At 38.4% G+C, this 19,577-nt stretch overlaps 1 long non-coding RNA gene and 1 other non-coding gene across 2 annotated transcripts; one reads left to right on the top strand and one right to left on the bottom strand.

Annotated features, from left to right (window-relative positions):
- Nucleotides 1-7,022: 7,022 nt before the first annotated feature.
- Nucleotides 7,023-10,149, bottom strand: LOC143415724 (uncharacterized). The gene is made up of 3 exons (XR_013096148.1): nt 10,049-10,149; nt 7,991-8,350; nt 7,023-7,844 (listed from the first exon to the last, which is right to left on the bottom strand). It is a non-coding gene; the product is annotated as an uncharacterized LOC143415724 (long non-coding RNA).
- A 1,889-nt stretch (nt 10,150-12,038) lies between these two features.
- trnar-acg (transfer RNA arginine (anticodon ACG)) lies at nt 12,039-12,111 on the top strand. Its single transcript has one exon. It is a non-coding gene; the product is annotated as a tRNA-Arg (tRNA).
- Nucleotides 12,112-19,577: the final 7,466 nt, after the last annotated feature.

Below are 19,577 nucleotides of genomic sequence, written 5' to 3'. Positions count from 1 at the left end.
ATGATGACGTCCGAAGCCTCGCTGCCCGGTTGTACCACGTGACTGGTTCAGGAAGCGGTTCGAACTTTGCCGCAAATAATCATTTCCCATACTGCCAGTATAAATATACACAGTATACTGCCATCACTACAATATACATGTTTTACACACTACTTTTGTTGTTGACATTTACAGGCTGTGTGCAAAATGCCACACTCTTCAAATTCATGCCAACTAATATTTTTACGTCCAGTAGGTGTCCTACTAGAGCAAATGAAGCTTCAAGACGCTTTGCGTTGGGGTGAACCAATTGGATGAAAAGCTTCAGTGCTTCATGAGGCTTCATCTGCCCATCACTACCAGAATCCCTTGCCCTTTGTGAATGTTGCAGGGTGACTTTATATATATATATATATATATATATATATATATATATATATATATATATATATATATATATATATATATATATAAATTTTTTTATTTATTTATTTATTTATTTTTGGTATCTGTAGATACCAAAAGGAGGCAATTCTGTAGTATGCATTGCATGGGAGATATTCAGGTTTAGAAAGGTGCTCTACAGAGGACAGTTGTGCATTGCTGGTAGTCAGGAGGATAAGCAGCTCCCGACTGTCAGAAATGCTCTGTGCGGGTAACAAAGTCGGCTCAATGCACATCCAGGAATCCGTGTGAAAGAAAGGTGTCGCTGCAGCTAGGCTCTCAGGATAGTGAGGCTTTTATTTATATTTGCATCCTGGTGCGTTAAAACTAGCAGCCTCTGTGTCCCGCTTGGATCCTCATTCCGAAAATTCAGACATTTAAATAAAATGGTGAATTGGCTAGTGATGAGGAGCCACTTAGCTCCGTAAAATGAGGTTTGATTAAATTAAACTCTTATGAACAGCTATGAATTCTACCTCTCTGCTGATGTGTTCCAAACAAACGATGCTTTCTACATTACCAAATTGTGTGCTAACTACCTCACACCGCTGTGTCTGGGATCTGAAAAAATAAAAAGTTAAAAAGATATACCTTGCGGCAGTTGTGAAGTGCTGATGAAAATACTGTGTGTGTGATGGGGTGTTTTTATATAGGTGGACTTGGTTTCAGTTGGGTTCTGAGATGCTGATATAAAGAGGAGGTTGTAAAGAGAAAGGTGGAAAAACTATGGTGGTTCGGTTAGTCAGTAGGAGGTGTAATTGTCTGCCTGTAGAGATAAAGGTGTGGGGTGTAAGAAAATGTGAAAAACCTTTGGAGGTTCAGTTGGACATGGTTTCAGTTGACCTCTGACATGATAGGATAAGATAATGGAACTGTTTGTAATTAAAAATGTGGAAACTATGGTGATAGGTTTGTAGCTTGAACCTATTCGCTGGAACGTTAAGGACAATTTGCTACGCAGCAAAAAGCAAGACACAAGGCACCAAAGTTATCTGGTGACCTGCCTGGAGCCAAGCGTCGTCCCACCACTTGACCTCTGTCAGACTCCCAGCCAGGTCCCCCATAGCACTCCTTTTATTGTGGTTACATGAATATGCATAGGGTCATTAACATATAACATCTTACATAGGTATACATGTGAACAAAGAATACTGTGTGTGTGTGTGTGTGTGTGTGTGGGGGGGGGGGGGGGGGGGGGGGGGGGGGGGGGTCAGAGTGTGAACCCATAAACGACTTCCCTAAACCTGCTGGTCTGGAAAATCCAACAGTTCATCTAAACAAAAGGCACTTAACCTAAAAGAGATACAGCCACGTTTATCCTCCCATAAAACAATTAAACGAGGTACGACCTCTTCAGGATGTAGGTGTGCATTCCAGTGTGGAATACACACCAAGCCTTTGCGGCCTGCTAAAGATCACACATCCTGTCACTACACAATTGATTATACACCTCTAAGCATATATGGTTAAATATTTCTAAGCATAAATGACAATCAACAATACAAAACCTAACATATGGAACTACAGTTGGGATGTGTGCTGGGATGCTCTTGGTAAAGGGAGCCTCTTTTATTGTTTTATGAATTGTTTTGCTGACTGTTGGGGGCCTAACTGTAACCCACTCTGTCTAACTGTTGCAGAGTTAAGAATATGTGGTTTTAGAAGTATCACAAGAAAAGTTTATTTCTAAAGGAATACCTGTTGTTGTTTGTGGTACTCTATTTAAAACTATTAGCCTCTGTGTCTTTTCGGAGCACTAAAGAAAAAAGTAAAATGCTCCTAAAGTAGTTAAATCATCCATGTGTGATCAACAAGCCTCTGTGTGTTTCAGAGCACTAAATAAAAAGCAGAATGATCCTAACTAGTTAAAATACCCCTAAACTAGTTAAATTAAATCATCTATGTCTAAATAACTGAGCTCTGAGACCTATACAATCCTTTTAAAAATAGTTTAATTAAAACACATAATGGTTTCATTAAATAAAACTCTATTAAACACATGTAAACTCATATGACCCCTGAACCCACATGTACCCACATGGTGACTCTTTTGCTGATAGAAGCTGGACAGAAGTTTGGACTGTGTTTAGAAAAAAGTTCCCAAAGTAAAGTGAAAACCATCAGCAAAATACTGACTGGGAAAAATACTGATGCTGTTGTCAAGACAATTAAAATTAAGGTAAATTACAAAAGCAAAAGTAAATTTAAAAATAAATTAAGGTAATTTACAGTTCATATCAACAACTAACTTGTTATACTTAAAGCAGACGTCAAAGGCAGGGAGTATCTTGGTTTATAGAGTCTGTCCCTGAGAGTTTAGAGGTGCATAGAAGTTTGGTCTCTCTCGTTTCTTTCTCAGCACGACCGAAAATAAATTCCACATCAGCAGAGTTAATAATGCTGCTGCTGCTGTCAGGAAAATTAAAATATTCTTCCAGTCCTTTCTCTCTTCTTGTGGTGGTGAAGTTGATCTCTGCTCAGCAGCTGCTGTAAAAGACATGAAAATATCTACTTGTGCAGAAATAAAATGAGAACCATCAGGATGTTTGACATGAACAACACTTCATGTTTTTCAGTCATAAATCACAAACATGGCAAATAAAAGTTGAACAGACCATAAATATAAAAGTGATTGTTCAGTTTTGACTTGTTAAAACTTACCAGTGACGTTGAGTCTGCAGCTCGCAGAGCTGAGACCATAATCTGTGTTTACTTGACACTTGTATTGACCCGAGTCCTCAGTCCTGAGTTTGCACAGCTTCAGTCTGATTCGTCCTTCTCTGAGGGCGTCTTTGTCACTCTGAACTTGTCCTGAAAACTTTTCATCCTGAGACTCTGAGACTTCAGCACCATTATGGACACGATACAGGACTGAGAGTTTATCATCAGTTATCAGTTCACAGTAGATGTTTAGATATCTGCCTGTTTCTACTGTGAACGTCCACTCCAGTGTGATGTTGTGGTTCTCCTCGGCCTGGTAGGAGGTCTGAGTCACATTCACTACAACTGATCCTGTTGAGGAGACAAAGACAGAGAGAGGAGCAGACACTCTGAGAACTTTAGTTTAGAGGTTTTGGTTTTAATTTTACTTTAAATTTTATGCAATCCATGAACTTCAAAAATAGAATGTTGGTGTGCTCTCTAAATCTTAATCATGCAGATGTTTTCTGAAGTTTCCATAAAGTTTGATGTGAAGTTTTAGATGTGTTGCCTCAGGCTTCTCCACTGTCCTCTAAGTGTTGAAATCTAAGTGACCAGGGAAGTACACAGAGGGATTTGTAATGTAAATTATTGCTACAAAGCATCTCTCCATACAGAGATGCTTCTTCACACTGAAGCTTGTGCATGTTTTAATCAATCAATCTTTATTGACAGACTTTATGTCCATAGTTCTAAACAAAACAAAACAGAACAGATACACCTTAATAAAAAATATATGAAATATTTGTACAGATATAAAACCACAAAATACATAAAATACACAATGACTTAAAAGAAATCAGTAAATACACAAACACTTCAAGTAGTGCTTCCTCAGACTGGATGAGTAACGGGAACAACTCACTGTCACATCTGTGTGTTAAAATTTTACAGTTAGTGGAGCCATGCAGTCGTTCTCTAAAAGTGAACATTAACTTCCTTAAAAGTGCTTTAAAAATCCAAACACTCTCAGCTACTGCTTGTAAGATGACCGCCGGAGGTAGTACATAGCTGTGTGCAATAAGCTTTAAACAAAACGAGTCACTTTAACTGGAAGTGAACAAAAGCTGAATTTGCGTGAAAATGCATTTGCCTGCACATCGAGCTTACAGCGTTGTATCTATACGTCATCATCATTTATTTGATCAGGAATAAAGTGACTGAGGTATTTCACCTTTTTATGAACCTCGAGGGTTTTTTGGACCGTTTTAACAGAGGGAAATTTAGCTGTTTGTCCTGCTTGGCTCTACATATCAACACTTTTATCAGCATTGTTCTTTATATCATATTGCACAACATATTCAGAAGCTGCTGTAATCCAGCACTACTGGGACTAAAAACAACCAGGTCATCTGCATACATAGGATGATCTCTGTGAGGAAAAAATAAATCGATAGGATTTTAAAATCAAACTCACCTGCACAGGTAAAGCCCACGAGGGAGACAGACAGTAAAGTCCAGCAGAGCCACGGAGATGTTACAGCAAACATGTTTCATGAAGCACACTTAAAGTTCATAAACGGAAGTTATGTTGGGTGATGGAAGGAGTCGTGTTTTTGGTTCCTGTTTTTTTATTTTTCCCAACGCCCATGCTTGTTATTGGATAAAGTGCTGTCGACGGTTCACTGGCTGTCTCCCTGGTCACACCCCCTCTCATCGCTGACAGATTCTCTTACACATAAGTAAGGTGGCTGATTAGGAGCAAAGTGCCCAAACGATGTTTTTGAGCTTGGAGAAGAAATTGCTCTTTACACACAGAGCAAAGGAAAACCGTTGCCAGATCTAAACTGGCTGTGTGACTGTGGGACAGGTACAGGGACATCCTGTGATCGGGATGTTCCTGGTACCAAGGAAATTATACCACGTTACTCAGCCAATCAACTAATCGATTAGTACAATCATGATCACATTTTAAATGTCACATAGCGGCATAGCGCATAAACATGTCACATTGTACTTTAAACACGTTATACAAAATTACAAAGAGAATGGAGAAAAATGCATTTTTAATAAATTAAACGTTTTTGTGCATTATTAAAAAACATTACTGAAAAAGATGTCATATAATATTAAAATATCTAATATGATCTGATAAATTTGCCAAATTAACATCTGAAAAAGAAATATCATCAGCTGTAGCGTGTGGCATTATGACTGATGCACATTCTCCCAAAATTCATGACAACCATCTCTATAAGACCTCAAATCTAAAATAATAATAATAAAAAAAATCAGCTAACGATGCTTTGGCTACAGCCTGACCTAGTGGCAGATGGCTGAAGACACAGTGGGAACAATAATGCATTTGCCATAAGTTTAATTTTTAAAATAGCTTTTATAGCTTCTTTTTTTTATTTTTTACTTTACACATAACCCATCCATAAATCATCTTGACTACATGTTATTTAAATACATTTACTAATATAAGCAAAGCTATTAGACACATAAAAAACTTCCATCAGGTAAAGTGTTGATCCTCCAGGTGAGTGAGTAGAGTTGAGTGTGTGTGTGATCAGAGGTGAAGCTGCTTCCTGCTTGTTGATGTTTGTTTCTAAAGATGTTGTTGATGAGACTTTGTAGAAAGCAGCTGGTCTGAGTGATGTGATCAGAGTGCAGTAGATAATGTCTGACAGCAGTTTGAAGAGGAAATGGATTCTGTTCTGTTCTTCACTCATCACCTACCTGACAGCTGACACCTCACACCTGTTTCTCACCTGCAGGTCAGACAGGAGGAGACACAGAGGATGGAGGGAAGGAGGGTGGAGGGAAGGAGGGTGGAGTCAGTAGAGGACGTTATGGGCTGATAGCTTCTGGTTTGTTACTTCTCGTGTTCATCTTTTTTTTTGTGATTGCTCCAAAACTCCCAAAGAAGAATTGATCTTCTATCTTCTGAGGCATCTTTGCTGAATAATTGAATAATTCAGTTTAAAATCCATCTTTATCCTGGCTCTTGGTCCATCCCCTCAGCTGACCATCATAATTAAACCGCTGTCAATTAAATAGTAATGAATATTTATTTTGATGTTGAGAGTTAAATTATTATTCCAGATGTTTTGATGTCACATTTAAGATGTTTTGTCATTAAAGTCTTTGGAAACGAAAAAAAAATTTTTTTGCCCAATTTAGCATCTGCATGACATTCTGGCTTAACTGCATTTTAATGTATTTGTCTGCTGACTTGTTCTTTTAAATGTCAGGACAAATTTCTACTCAGATCATCAAATATTCACACAGTACAGGAAGAACTTAACATTTTTCACACTCCTTCTGACCCCTATTGTGTGGATGATTCCCTTTCTGTTACGTCTCCTCCAGCACAGTCTGAGTCACGAAGCGGCTTTTTGCACAGAACGAATCAGAGGTCACACAGCTCCAAAAGTCAAATGATATTTTTTAAAATAGTTCATTTTTGTTCCTGAAATTAAGAGCATTTCTTTAACTCATAACTAAAACATAAAGGGTTAAGATAACACAAATTTATCGTGTTACAGGGTTAGTGTTGGTCTCACGTCTCTTAGCCTCAAACCATCCAGACAATTGAGTTACTTTGTATCAAAGCCAATATGATGCTAAATGAAAGAAACATTTGTACCATGTTAGATGAGGGCACTTTGCTTATTTCCTGCAGGAAGTTTCCTCTGTACCCTCTGGTAGTAACTGAAGACCTGACACATGTGAGAGTGACTCATTGTCTGTTAGCTGACAACTAATAGCTGGCAGCTAAAATCAAAAGAAACACTTTAACCCTGAAAAGACTTTCCTTTTTGGCCTAAAAACAAAATGACGTAACAAACAGCCTGTGTGGATAAACCCACACTGAAAGTTTTCACAGACATTTTTTATTATTATCAGTAAAAACTGACTGACAGCCACATGGGCTCAGCAGTACTTCAGACATTCAATTCAACGTTTCAAAGAAGAAAAAGCTCCACGCTGTTATCAGAGAAAGGTGCAAAGACCAGCCTCTGTGTTGGTGTGGAGGATTTGCACATATGTGAAGACACCATCAGTTGAGGCTTCCATCGCCCTCGTGAAAAGAATCAGGAAGAATTTCCACTTGTACAATTGTAAAAATGAGTTTCTTCATTTTCAGAAAGATTAAGATGTGAAATTAAAAGAAAAGGTGAGGGGGTTGCAGGCATCAATTTCTAAATGTGTTTATCAAATAGAAATGAGTTTGTTACTAAAAACACTGAAAATCTTTTCTCTGTTAATTTGCCTGTTAAATTAAAGTTAAAGTGAATGACCACATTTTAGTTTTTATTGCAGTTTTAGAAAGTTTCCCAATGCTTTTGAAAATGGGGTTTGTAAAACATAGAGCATTATTAATATCTACATATATTTCTATCTATTCGTGTTATACAAAAAGGACTTGTATAGAACAGACATACAAACAAAAGGTTCTTGTATGAATGTGTGTGAATGCGGAAGTTTATATAAAACATTTGAAATGCTCAGGTCAATTACAAAAGCAACATATAAGAATCAGTTCATTTACACAGCTCATATCAACATGTAACTTGTTATACTTGAAGGAGACGTCAAAGGCAGGAAGTACCTTGGTTTAGTGACTCTGGATGTTTACAGCTGTACAGAAGTTCAGCACTTTTTTCTAAACACAGTCCAAAGTAAAGCGCACATCAGCAGAGCTACTAATGCTGCTGCTGCTGTCAGGACAATTGTAATAATCTTCCAGTCTCTCTCTTCTTGTGATGTAGCTGCTGTAACAGACAAATAAAATGAGAACCATGTTTGACATGAACAACACATCATGTTTTTCAGTTGTTAATCACAATCATTGCACATAAAAGTTTAACAGACCATGAATATAAAAGTGATTGTTCAGCTTTGACTTGTTAAAACTTACCAGTGACGTTGAGTCTGCAGCTCGCAGAGCTGAGACCATAATCTGTGTTTACTTTACACTTGTATTGACCCGAGTCCTCAGTCCTGAGTTTGCACAGCTGGAGTCTGATTCGTCCTTCTCTGAGGGCGTCTTTCTCACCCTGAACTCGTCCTGAAAACTTTTCATCCTGAGACTCTGAGACTTCAGCACCATTGTGGACATGATACAGGAGTGAAGATTTATCACCAGTTATCAGGTCACAGTAAATTATTAGATATGTGGGGGATCTGCCTGTTTCTACTGTGAACGTCCACTCCAGTGTGATGTTGTGGTTCTCCTCTGCCTGATAGGAGGTCTGAGTCACATTCACTACAAATGATCCTGTTGAGGAGACAAAGACAGAGAGAGAGGAGCAGACACTCTGAGAACTGGAACCAACCTGTTGTTGTGGTTTTAGTTTGAATTTTACTTTAAATTTTATGCAATCCATGAACTTCAAAAACAGAATGTTAGTGTGCTCTCTAAATCTTAATCATGCAGATGTTTTCTGAAGCTTACATAAAGTTTGATGTGAAGTTTTACATGTGTTGCCTCAGGCTTCACCACTCTCCTCTAAGTATTGAAATCTAAGTGATTAGTAAAGTATACAGCTTCTGCATGCTGCATTGTTTGTAGCAAGTTGACCACAAGGGGGCAGTATAGATCGGTGTCCATTATGCTACAAAGCCACTTTAACAGAATCTGAAAAAAGCCGAATTTGTGTGCAAATGTATTTGTCTGCACATAGAACTTACAGTATTGTCTGTATATGTCATCATCCTTCATTTGATCAGTATTAAGGTGACTGAGGTGTTTCACCTTTTTATGAACCTCAAGAGTATGTCAGTTCAAATTAAGCCGATTATCCTAATATACTCCCAGTGTTACAGGCTGCCAGCTGTATGGAAAAGTCATCAGCACATAAATTAAATAAAATTCAAGACAAAATCCCACCCTGTCTGATACCACTGCTAACACCAAAGGAAGCAGAAATACTGCTTCCTCATTTAACCTGCATCTTGCCATGAGCGTAACAGTAAGAGAGAATCCTCACAGTGTATCCAGGTCACGGTCGGATTTATATTAGACTATTTTCCATAGTTACAGACAGACTTTAACATTATTTATCAACAATTTTACTACAGAATATTTTCTACAGTTTCCAGATAACATAATTTAGTTTTGTTCACATTGAGTGAGAACTCATTTCTATCTGTTTAGTACTTTTACAATTATGACTGAAGGGTTTATTTTAAATGAGCTCCTGTGAGTTTCCCTCTGTGGATAAATAAAGTGTTTATCTAAATACCTGCCTGTGTATGTGCAGTATTGTCCTCTTCTCTGTCATCTTCCTCAACTGAATGTATTTACATGGGAATCACATACACAGCTACCATCAGTAACATGTACTGTACTCATTAATATGACACTGCAGTCTTGGCAATAACACAGAAAACAGCTACATTGGCATGAACGTCTTACATCTTAATTCTGCTGCGAAGACAAAAGATTATTCTGATTCATCATCTCCAAATTCCAGATAAATAATCACTGGCATGAATTTAGAGTCATTTCTACAAAGAATAAGGAACCTTTGCTTTCGGTGGTTCACCCAGGTTCCTGCTTTTTTGGGAAAAGGGGATCCAGCTACTACACAGAGGGTCACCAGTGATTCATGTTAATCGTACAGAGCTGAGGGGATTTAAGGAGTGATGGTTGAAGTAAATGTAGATTTTCTATTATCAGAAGTGTCTGAAGGATAAATCAATAATAATAAACCTTTACAGCAGTTTGTCCATGTTTATCTGACACCGCTTTAAAGTCTTTTACAGCAGACTCTTCTCTTCACAGCTTCATTATACAAACTGTTATGTAAATGTGTGTGAGTACATTTAAAAACTAACATCCACTTTCTCACATGACAGAAGAGTTTTGTTGACAGGAGACCTGCGTCCTCTCTGTGAGTGGCCCAACCTAAAGCAGCTCTAACATCTAACAGCGTGTAAGAAATAAATCGATAGGATTTAAAACCAAACTCACCTGCACAGGTAAAGCCCACGAGGGAGACAGACAGTAAAGTCCAGCAGAGCCACAGAGATGTTACAGCAAACATGTTTCATGAAGCACAGTCAAAGTGCACGATTCCCATTATGTGGATTGTTAGTGAGGTTACTAACCTCAGGTTAGTCTATCTTCTAAAACCTTTACCACGCCCATTCTTGTTTTTGGATAAAGATGCTGTCAATCATTTGTGCCGCTGACACTGGTTGTGCCAACCGGGGGGAGGAGTTCTGTTGCTTCACCCTCAGTACCTCGCTTGTAATTGGAGAAGGGAACTTTTGCTTTGTTGGCACAGACAGTGTCAATGCTTGGCAGCAGGGGCGGATAAAAGTAATTAATGCACAAGCATAAATAATACTTCATAAAGTAGGTCCACAGCAGGAGGATAGTGATCCAGGGAGCCACTGGTGTTTAGATATTTGTGTCAGGAAATCAAAGGAGTTTCTTAAAATGTGTGCACAGTTCTTTGTAATTTGATGCAGACCTATCAATAATCATATTGGTTGACTTTGCTGTTAAATGTCTCCATAGATTTCTCCTCACAGATTGATAGTAATCGATCTCCATATTCACATAGAGGAGCTTTGATAAATGCAGAATCACAAAAATAAATAAATATAAGGGAAATTAGAGACAAGGAGAGCAGAGATCTCATTTCCTTCTCTGCCTTTGACCACAGGATTCATTCTTCCCCGTCCCTCCTCATGAAAGAGACGGTGCTCACTGACAATGTTTTTCTTCCTACTTTCTCTCCAGGTCAGCTGAACTGTCTCAGCAGATGGCAGCACAGGCCATGATTGAACCTGCTGTCAGATTAACCTGGTGCAACACTCACTTTTCCTAAATCAGCTAAACTAACTTCTGCTTTCAGGTTACATCACACCTGTCACCGTCATCATACTATTATATTATCGGTAGCATTGTTCACTTTTGGTATTTCAACAAAAACAAACAAAAAATTTCCTTCATAGATTTATAGACTGTTAAAGAAAACCTCCTGATATAAACATGAGACTTTGAATGATGTGTTTTGAATTCTTGGATGATTTTCATTTGTAAAACTTTCTCAGAGCTCCAGAAACTGATTAATATATGAGGGACTTCCTGGTTTAAAGACTCTAGGTCAGGGAGAGGAGTTCCACCAGAGGGCGCTTTGATGCAAACAGTCTGAAACGTTTGAATTCAGGTTTCCTGGGAAATAGTTTATACATATACACCGATTAGGTATAAGATTACAATCAAATGACTAATATTGTGTTTTTTTTCTTTTCTGCTCAATTTATTTAGAAGCTGCTTTTCTGTTTTCTCAGGTGTCCTGCTGGATCAGTGCCAAACAGCAAACATCCCTCCTGTTCATGAAACACAGTGAAACACCAGATTATTATCTGCACAATCATTTAAAGCGCTTGTAGAAAATGTCTGACAGACCAGAACTAATGATCAGTTCAGATAGGCCGTTTTCTTCAGCTTAGTGCGGTACTGTGGTGAAGTTTACAGTGATGGATTATCAGTTAAAAAAAAAGTGTAGCAGCTGTAAATTTATATTAACCGTGTGGTGAAGTTTAGCTTCACTATCAGAGGCTCATTTAAACCTGACTATGGTGGAAAATCAGTGATTACAGCACCTATAAACATCTGTTTATATCATGTTGAATTCAGTCGTGTGTGTCGCACAGTGTTTCATACATCTTGTGACAAACAGTGTCACTAAATCACCCGTGGTCTGTGCGGATCAATCCCCGTCAGACAGCAGAGGAAACAAAATCAGCCTGAATCAAGAAGCTGCTTTCAGCACAGAACAAAGATGAGGTCACACGGCTCCAAAAAGTCAAATTATAGCTTTAAAATAGCCAATTTTTCCTGAATTAACAGAGTTTCTTAAACTCATAGCACATGTAACGGGTTAAAAAAAATTCAAGGTTTCATTTGTTGCGATCGTAGTGCTGATGTACTGATATCTGACAGCGACGGGCCAGTGGCGCAATGGATAACGCGTCTGACTACGGATCAGAAGATTCTAGGTTCGACTCCTGGCTGGCTCGAAAACATTTTAGGGCACGGAGTGGTAGAGTGGTCAGCCCGTGATCGAAGGTCGGGGGTCTGAATTCAATGAACTGCTACCCTGAGGTACCCCAGAGCACGGTACCATCTCTACACACTGCTCCCTGGTGCTCCTGCTTAGTGGCTGCCCACTGAGTGAAAGGCACAATGGTAGAGAGTAATTTCCCCACCGGGACTGATAAAGTATACATTACTATAATTAATAAAGGCTTGTGTGCTCACACCCACACTGCAAGTATTTGCTTTCTTTCGCTTTTTATTTATTTTTATTTTTTTAAAGAAAATCTTTAACTTACATCAAAAGTCCTGCAGTAACATATCAACTGTGTGTCACGGGAGGTTGCTAAAGCTCCACGTTTGATTTGGCAGTTTTAAACTAAATACCCATCCTGACACAATCCCAGAGAGGTTTAGTGTCTATAGCTGGAATCAAACCAGCAACCTTTCATTTGCCAAGCATGAAGCCACATTTATATTAAGTTATTATAAGCAAAACAAAATAATTATATGAAATGCCATTTAATTATTTTGCAAACAGCATCTGTCTGACAAAGAAAGGTGCTCTGATGCTTCCTGTCAGCAGAATGGACCAATCAAGTTTCTGAAACCAACCAGAGGAAATCTGCTGCTGGTGCTGAATAAAGTTCCTCATATGTTACTGTTACCACATTTACACCAAAACAACAAGCTGAGAGCAGAGGGTGGAGAAGTAGACAGTTAAAAGTGACACAGACGTCTGAATAAAAGAGGCTCCGTACCTCTGACCGACTGGAATCGTGACAAATGTTTGTGTGGGTGTGTGCAGTCTATGCTGTGCGTTTACTCTGTTGTATTTCATCATTGCTTCAGCTCATCATCATCACCACACAGTCATTGTGAGTCTCCTTCATGGTGAAGAGGATTCTCATGGGCCTGTTGTGGATGTTTGCTTCTTGGTGTGATCAGCCATCGTTAGAGATCAACAAACATCAACATCATCCTGCACTAACAGTAGTAAAGGCTGCAGCCACTGAACTGGTGGACAGTTCTAAGTATTTGGTGGTTGTTTTTGACAAAGCTCTGTCCTTTGAGTCACACTTTGATGCTACAGTGAAAAAGGTCTAACAGTGACTGTACTTTTTAAGAGTTTTTAATGTTTCATGTGAAATTTCTATTGAATCTGTTTTAATGTTTTGCATCATTGCTTTGTACACTAATTTGTCTTTGACCAATAAGACCAGACTTAGTAAACTGGTTAAAGTGGCTGATCAGATTTCAGGGAGGACTCAGGTTCAGTTTGTGGACTTTTATAACAGGCAGGTGCTGAGGAAGGTGACCTGTGTGATTATATGTTCAGACCATCCTCTCTTTAATGATTTTCAGCTGCTTCCCTCAGGTCGTCGATATAAAGCGTCCGCAGTGAAGAGCAAGAGACATCAGGTGTCTTTTATAGCTGCTGCTGTTTCCATGATCAATAACTCTGAACTGTAAGTGTTGTTGCCATCTGCAAGACTTTGTTGATGCTACTGGTGAGATTTGGACTGTTCTCTTTTGTTTCTTCGTTTTCTTGTGTTGTATGATGTGTGGACACTGCAAACCAGTTTCCCATCGGGGACAATAAATATTTCTTTGACCATCAGGCTGTTTAGGATTAAGGTGATTCTTTCACATTTCACTGGTTATTTTAAGGGATCAGTTCATCAGTAACCTGTCACTTGTGAGGCAAATGTATTAATCACTACACAGCTGTTTTAGATATGAATGTGAAAAAAAGATAATTTAAAACCTCATTGTGCATGACCCAGAAAGATTATCAGAAGCTTTACTGCAGTGAGTTAGTAGCTATAAATGAACTCAATACACGTGAAACAGCTGGACCTTTAGGCCTTCTGGAGGTCAGAGGTCAGATTCAAAGACTGTGAGGCTTTTTCTTTTACAGTGTAAAACCACAGCATAACAGCTCAGAGTAATCAGAGGATCACACAGTCTAAAAGATGCAAAATTGTGAATTCACCGTCAAGATTAAAACCTTCTGTGTTTGTTTGAAGTCACGACCCTTTCAGCTTGTTCGTGGCCAAACATTTCCACGAACAGATTAGGTCTGTTTGTATTATTTACTTTTACTTTTTTTTGCAAATGTTTCTGCATAAAGTTTTTAACTAACATCAGTTCTTTTCATAAATACAAAATAGTCATAACTTTTTACATTTTTAAACCTTTAAACACCAGTTTGTTTGTACAATGCAGTTGTTCGAAAACAACCTCAAAAGTCACATTTTGATATATTTGCAGTGCTACTGGAATTTCTTGTATTAATAATAGTAGAGTCTGGTACATGTAATTGATTCACATCAACATTGATTATTATGCAAAGTTATTGTGGTGCAGGGAGAGAAAAAACATAAAAAACTTCCTCTCAGCTTGTTCGCCACCACACATTTATGTTTGCAAAATGCTATGAAATGTATATATATTAAAACTAAATTCCACTTTCATTGACTTGATTGTTTAAATTAGCATCAGTGCTGGTCATGAAAATCAAAATTTCATTCAAATTCGGAATTTTAACCCTTTCAATAGCAGTTAGATCACATAATTGTTATAATTTACAAAGAGATAAAATCCTTATTTTTCCCCAAAATAATACATGCAATCTGATTTATTTTCTTGCAATCATTGCTGTTAAACGTATAGCAATAATTAACAGTATCAATGATTTTTCCCTCTAACTAACTACCTCACACCGCCGTGTCTGGGGCCCGAAAAGGTTAAAACGAGATACCCTGCGGCCTTCTGCTTTGCAACACCCCCCGCATCCCCAGCGGATGAAGCCTTCGGTTGAAACAATCGCTGATTTCTAAATGGGCAGAACAATTAAGGTTTTTTTTAGAAGTGTCGCAACATTTCTAAACGCTGAATGTTATTTGCGGTACTCTGTTTAAAAACTGACGTGCTCTGTCTATTGATCACGATTCCGACATTTAAATTCTCATGAGAAGTCGTGAAACACGAGTTTTCCCATGAAAGTCCTATTAGAACCGTTTATTTATCTATTTAAAAAAAGAAAATAAAATGAAAGCATCACCTAAAGATAGGAAACCCACATAGATCCGTAGAATGAGGCGTGGTTAAATTCGCGGATGCTGTGATCGTGAGGGCAGTTGTGAAGTGCTGAGGAAAACGCCGTGTGTCTGATGAGGTGTTTTATATGTAGGTGGACTTGGTTTCAGTTGGTCTCTGACATGCAGAGATAAAGAGCAGGCTGTAAAGAAAAAAAAGGTGGAAACTATGGAGGTGCAGTTGGGGAGTGCACCTTTCTATGTGAACATTGTGTTTTGGGATGCTCGTGATAAGGAAACAGCATGTATTGTTTTTGCTGACTGTTCCGGCCCCACCTGTAACCCCGCGTCTAATCATTGACTCTTACTGTTGCAGGATGTTTGTGTGAGTAGATAATTAAGATAAGATAACATTTATTAGTCCCACGGATGGGAAATTTGTTAGCTTATAGAAATTATAGGATTAGTTGCATTAAAGGAACATTGACTAGGTGTGAATATGTGTTTTTTAGAAGTATCACAAGAAAAGTTTATTTCTAAAGGGATAAATGTTATTCTGTTTAAAAACTACTAGGCTCTGTCTCTTTCGGAGCGCAAAAGAAAGTGAAATGCTCCTAAACTAGTTACACTAAATAATCTATGTCTAAATAATAGAACGCTGAGACATATGTGATCCTTAAAAACAGTTTAATTAAAACACACAATGGTTTCATTAAATTAAAAGCAAATTAAACACTTATGAACAAGGGGGTGATGCGATCATTTTATTTAAAAATCGGGATTTCGGAATGTTGATCCAATAGGGAGACAGAGCCTGCAAGTTTTTTTTAACGTAATAGGTGATCATAACAATAGCAATTTCCTAATGTTGTAAACCTGCTCAACATTTGGCAATAAAACCCTTTCTGATTCTGATTCTGATTCTAACATTCAGCCCCTTTAGAAAATAATGCTCCAGCCAGTATCGCTCTTTCAAACCAATTATGTTTTAATCACACTAATTTTGTGATGTCTCAGCATGATGGACATATTTTTATTTATTTAAAAAACGGCTCAAACTGGAATTCTTCTGTACGGCTTCCGAGGCTGCTAGTTTTTAACACAATGGGTGATCACAAATAACATTCATCCCATTAGAAATAAATGCTGCAGTGATACTTCTAAAACCAGTCGCACAAGACCCATCCATCTCTCAACAGCTGGCTGATTGTTTGAATTTGTTCAGGAACGCAAAAGCCCACCGCGGGTATCATTTAATTGTTGGGATTTCTTAGGAAAAGGTAAGAGCCGACAGGTATAGCTATCAGTCCAACGGGGACCCCGCCTATTGTCTGAAGTGGCCTGTATCAGCTCTTTTGTAATTCCTCCAGAAGGCAAAAGCTGCACAGATGCAGACGCGGGGGTAGCTGCTATTGTCTGTAGCCAGTATCAATGGCCCCTTATCTTGGCAAGTTGCGAGCCCCACCCTTATTGTTTTAAACTTGCATAACAAGCTGATGCTTGTAGGTGTATCGATCCCAGACTGATCGACACCATCTATTGTGTTTGGAAACACCCATCCTATATAAAGCTGCCTCAGAGCCCGAAACTCTGACATTTTCGCGTCAGGATCCTGCAGCGGAGCAGACCGTTTTCTTTACGATCAACACGGACATCGTAAACGGTAAGTACAACAAACTTATTATTGTATTTTTAAAGGTTTTATATTAACATATTATTTATTTACTATTTATTACTTTTTTCTAAAACAAAAGCATCATTTTTCGGAGTTCGGGAAAACGGCGAAAACGGCTTTACAGCTGGATCGAGTTCTCTAACAGGTACTAGGTGTGTGCAGAATTACAGGATTTTTAAACGCTTGTATGTTTTAAATTATGTAATAACAACGTTTGTTCTCTGATTTGTTCCAGGATTAACAAATTGAGCAGAAAAACATTCAGACACCGTGACCACAGAGTCAAACCTTACAACAGGTGTTTATACAACTGTCTGCATAGATGTGTATTTTAAAAAGGGGGGGGTGAAATAATTACAAATGTTCTAAGACTGACCGTTTTACACCTGCAGAGCTACGCCAGAGCACCGTGTGTGTGCAGAAGCAGGGCCGTTCGGAATAACGCACACTAGGTAAGCATGGGCATATATAAATAAAATCAATTTTAAAAAAGAGACACGTTTATTCTGTTTGAAACGGCTACAGGCGTACATAAAATGTTTTAATACATGTCTATCTTCACAGACTGCAGTTCTTCCTGTGTTGGCTGCCTCGTGATTTCAGTCATGTCTTTGAGTGCATCAGATTTCGATCTAGGTCACATACCCACCACACCAGAATGTATCAGAAGTAGTGACGATTCACACATAGATTTTGAAGAAGGTGGCAGAACGCACTCTCAAGTACCAGCGGCGTGTGGCGCTTACATGAACGTTGCAGACACGCAGCCTGCTGAACAGAGTCATACAGATCAAATACTTGATACATTACGTTCGATTGAAGCTAAACTCGACCAACACCACCAGGCCGTACAGGCACACATGCAAGAAATAATCGATGTTCTAACTGGGATTACCGAAGAATTAAACAAAACGTGTACTGTATTAGACATGTTCACCAGAAGTCTAATGCATGATCCGACTTTTAAAACCCAGACCATGGACCCTCCTAACAAATTATTTAAACGTAATAACGGTACCTCCACTCCTGCTAGGCGGGTTGACTTTGGGGCTTTTAAACGGTGGTCTGAAGAAACAAACAAAAATTTTGACATTATGTTTGCAAGACTTAATAGTGTGCCTGCATCAACATCTGCAACATCTGCAAAACCCTGTCCAACTCATTCTGAGCCTGTTGTTACTGATGCTAACTGTACAGACGCTGCTGCTGGGGCTGTTGTTGTTACTGATGCTAACTGTACAGACGCTGCTGCTGGGGCTGTTGTTGTTACTGATGCTAACTGTACAGACGCTGCTGCTGGGGCTGTTGTTGTTACTGATGCTAACTGTATTGCTGCTGATTTCTGATGCACAAGGGTTACCTCTGCTGCTGCTGTTGCTATTGAGACTGTTACTGCTTCTACTAATGCTTTTGCCTCACCAGCTTGCAGCCATGCAACCGTCACACTTAGAAGTCAAAGTACACATTAACCATACTTAGAAAAAACATTTTTTATTTCATTTAGAAGTGAGATTCTAAGTTGTAAGAAGAAATCTTATGCTCAGCCAGGAGTATGTTTCCTCCCTTTCACAATGCTGAGGTTTCAAAACCATGATCCAACAGATGGTTTGTCACACGAGGGCGAGAAGGGCAAGCCACCCCTTACACAACCTCACACACTATAGATATAGAAAATCACTTTTAAAGTAATGTAGAACACGATCTCTCTCAGCGTCTGTAAAAATCCAGCAAACTGACAATCACCTCTAAACAAGGGGGGTTAGTTTTTTAGGGGTTTTGTTGTTGTTGTTGTTGTTGTTGTTGTTGTTGTTGTTGTTGTTGTTGTTGTTGTTGTTTTGACACACTGTAAGTAAGTTCAATATAAGACAATGTGGCTAACAGCCTTGGAAATGCTTTACATGAAATAAAACTTTTTAGAAAACAAGAACAAATGTAACGATCTGTTTTACCTGAATCAAATGTATTAGTTTACTTGAAATAAAACTTATTTTGGAAACCCTGTACATGAAGCAAAAAGTATTGTGTTGTAATACATTTTTTCTCATGTAATACATGAGAAAATAAATCCCTGTGTAGTTTAAAAAAACTTTAATTCAATCAAACTGAAATGTTGCTGAACTCTGATGGACGCGTCTTTTACTTTGTCTCGTGAGTATTTATTTTTCAAAGATCTTCAGCAAGTTGATTTTGTTACCACAGTCTTAATGACAAAGTAAAAAAGACGTCCATCAGAGTTCAGCAACATTTCAGTCAAAATTTCATTCAAATTCAGAATTTTAAATCTTTAAATACCAGTTAGATCACATAATTATAATGATTTACAAAGATATAAAATCCTCTATTTTTTCCCAAAATAATACATGCCATCTGATTTATTTTCTTACCATCTTGCTGCTAAATGTATAGCAATAATTAACAGTATCAATGATTTTTATGCATTATTATTGTTTTCTGCAGTGACGGAAAAACAGTAAAACTCCGTCTCAGCTTGTTTTTTGGGGGGGGAAAGCATGTTTATGCTCACAAAATGCTATAAAATTAATACATATTCAAATATTTTTCTACTTTGAACAACTTGATTTTTTAAATTAGCACCGGCCCTGCGTCTGTTCCCGCTGAGGACTCTGCAGTGCCATACCAGCACTTCTTTGTCTTCGCTGGTGGCTCCGAGTGGGCCGTCCAGTCGTCTGTCTCCACTGGAGTTTCCAGGAGTCATTCCAGCCACTTTTTCCTG

This window comes from Maylandia zebra, unplaced genomic scaffold (assembly GCF_041146795.1).
Source record: "Maylandia zebra isolate NMK-2024a unplaced genomic scaffold, Mzebra_GT3a scaffold02, whole genome shotgun sequence".
Taxonomy (NCBI): Eukaryota; Metazoa; Chordata; class Actinopteri; order Cichliformes; family Cichlidae; genus Maylandia; species Maylandia zebra.
This window is presented reverse-complemented; position numbering and strand designations above follow the sequence as displayed.